Below are 3,151 nucleotides of genomic sequence, written 5' to 3'. Positions count from 1 at the left end.
GTAACATTCACAACACTCTACAGAGTATGATTGTTAAGTGGCACTTTTTGTGAATTACAACCGTTTATACTAATGCAACCATGTTAGAACACCATACAAAAATATACAGAAGTGTTTATTTAACAGAACATATGCTATACAGTGTACTTTAAGTCATGTACACTTTAGTAAAAAAAAAAGACAAAAAAGACATGTTAAGTACACACTACAGACAGGGAAACCATCAAACAAAACATGAAAGTCCCAGCGTAGCTCCCATTCAAGTTGCCTTCAACTTCAACAACAACAACAAAGGAATGGTATCTTAAAGCACAGTTTTGAACAACTGAGATTTCAACTTTCAGCAATTTAAACATTAGCTGAAGATACGTAGTCTCCAAGGTTTTCTCAGCATCTCAAGACAAATACTTCGCTTAAGCTTACTACATTGCGTGAGTTGTAGAGAACCAAGAATTAAGTTATAACTGTTTTAAAAAGCACAATAATTTATTATAGCATTATTCAACCATTTATTGATAATAATCTGCCAACATCTCCAGAAACCTTTAACAGTTAGAGTTAGCTCCACCTAAAACACCAGGTTTACACTAGTTATATAAGAACTCTAAACAGAGGAAGAGTTAAAAGTGAGGTTGCTCGTTAACCAATACATTTCTCCGAAAGTTATGTATGTGTCTTTCAGTGATATAAGCCCTCCTAGCAAAAAAAAAATAGACAACTCCAATACCCATCAGCTAAATAGGGTGTTTTGCCCAACATTATGCTGTCTTTTGCTTTGGATTACTAGGCCTGCACAAGTTTTCTAGATTCACCATCATAAAAAAAGTCTTAAAAGTAGTTCTGCCCTCTCAATGATTTTCATACTAGTGTTCCTGTAGCCAGGATGTCAACAATGACTAGGATTACTGAAATATCATCAGCACAGAACAAAGAAGATCAAGTTAGGCAATTGGATCAATAGTTTTAAAAGTCCTAAACTAACATACAGAAGGAAGTAGCAGGGAAGACACAAAAATTGCATGTTTCTGTTGTTCCACAATAAAATCAGGATTATGACAGCCAGATTCAGATCTCCACAAAACAAAGTTAGTAACTTCTGTTTGTATCGCTGCAAACAGTGACTGTGATCACCTGACGTGAAGTCATTGTGTGTGCATTTTTAAATATCCACAGTCTAATGATAGTCTTTGAGATATGGCATCTCTAATCAAGAATCAGTCTTACTTAGTACTACTGAAAAACAATAGACTCAGAATTTGGGGGGCTTTATTCAAAACAAAAAATTCTATAGAGAGAACTAAGAAAAAAACAGAGGTCGAGAAGTGGCTTTCCTAAGGTCTTCATATTAAAAATATATACTATATATTTATATTTACACATGTATTTACTACATCAAAGCAGGATTTTAGGATCTTGAATATTTCTGTCTCTTTAATAAATTAAGAAGAACAGAATGCAGACACCTATTTTTTTCAATCTTTTCAGACTTTTATATATGAATACTTTCCCTAAAACTTGAAATCACTTATTCAAACTGCTGGAGCTTAAAAGCAAACAACCCCCACACTACACCCAAACCACCTTTTCGTCTCACACTGATGTAGATCTTGATATTCAACGGCTTAAATATTTTGCTTGAGCTACAGTTTTGAAGAAACTAAACAAAAAATTAGAATACTTAGACACACAGAAGTCAAGCCACATCTGAGACTAATTTTCCTTCCCTATTTTCCTTTTTGTCATAATAGAAAGACTTGAGAAATAAGTCACTAAAGCTTTCTGACTTCGAGTGGTGATTCCAAACCACAAGTACACCATACTTCACATAAGTCTTAATCTCTGCAAATGCAATAAAAAGGGAGGAGGGGTCAAAAAATATTCTCCCCAAATCAAGTTTTAGTATGATCCTCACAAATATTTTTGGTTGATTTCAAAAATGAAAAATAAGGCTACAGAAGTCTACAGGCTACGGTTAGAGTGTATTAATTTGCTGGTTTAAGGCACAGGGTTTGTTTGTTTCGCTTTAGAAAGCTACAAGTTTCAAGCCACAGTGAGGAATTTCACATTTCAATTTTGATCTGGCACTCTAATTATATATGTCATGTCTACTTTTGTAGACTTCTGTAAAATATTTCAGTTGTTACTTACTCAAGTCTCCAATACTCTGTTCACACTCAAAGCAACACAAATGGAAAATACGAAAGCCTGAGTTGATCCCAGAAGAGTGCATTTAACATTTAAAAAAGCTAAACATCAAAACACTTGCATGCTTGACATATGCCTTGAAAGCATTTATGCAGTTGGAGGAAAAATAAGTCTTTGCTAGTATTTCAACAAACACGCAAAACTTCAATAAAACAACAGTCCGTAGGACAGATGCTCTGTATCTTTACTATGTCATTTCCAATGCCTACTGTTACTGTAAAGCCTAAATTTTGTGCTACAGCAGAAGGATACTGCAAACCAAGGATAGCTGTGTATGGAAGCAAGAACTGGAATGATGTGCTGCAAAATAACAGGTCTGTGTGCCATAGCCGGATTTTATAGACACAAGATAAGCTCTGATACTACACACTTCTTACAGAATTCAAACCAAAACCCATCAATAACTGCAGAGAGTATATGTTTACAACATTTGTTCATGAATATATGAGTTGCAAAAACCGTATGCATGTAAGAATACAGAATGAGACTCTAAATCTTAAACCAAATTAAGGTCAAAATATCACAAGTGTGACTGGTTTCCATACTCAACACAGTAAGCACATATTTGAGACAGTTATATGCTGAGAAACCTGAAGAATTAAAGTGGTGGGCAGATTTACTTCAGTAAAAGCTATAGAATTTTCTCCCTAAATACTTTATTTCAAAAAGCAGTAATGTTTAGTAACAAGATGAAATGTATACATTTTAATCTTTTAGATAAAGATAACTGTCCTGATTAGAAGTTTTGAATACATTCTTCCATAAATATGAAAATGCATCAAAATATAGGTTTTTCAAATAAGCCTTTTAAACACTTAAGGGATTGTACTATGAATACTAGCTGGAAGTTCTAGCTCTATGAAAAGGTAGAAAAATTATTTTACTTTAACATAAATACTTATTTTTTCCAATTGTCATTCCCTGGCAAACATTTCCAGAGGTATAT

The 3,151-nt window shown here is 33.7% G+C and overlaps 1 protein-coding gene across 1 annotated transcript in view; it reads right to left on the bottom strand.

Annotated features, from left to right (window-relative positions):
* The window catches only part of PGAP1 (post-GPI attachment to proteins inositol deacylase 1), a 41,585-nt gene that overhangs the window by 3,594 nt on the left and 34,840 nt on the right, over positions 1–3,151 (bottom strand). The window lies entirely within an intron of this gene.

This window comes from Anser cygnoides, chromosome 6 (genome assembly GCF_040182565.1).
Source record: "Anser cygnoides isolate HZ-2024a breed goose chromosome 6, Taihu_goose_T2T_genome, whole genome shotgun sequence".
Lineage (NCBI taxonomy): Eukaryota > Metazoa > Chordata > Aves > Anseriformes > Anatidae > Anser > Anser cygnoides.
This window is presented reverse-complemented; position numbering and strand designations above follow the sequence as displayed.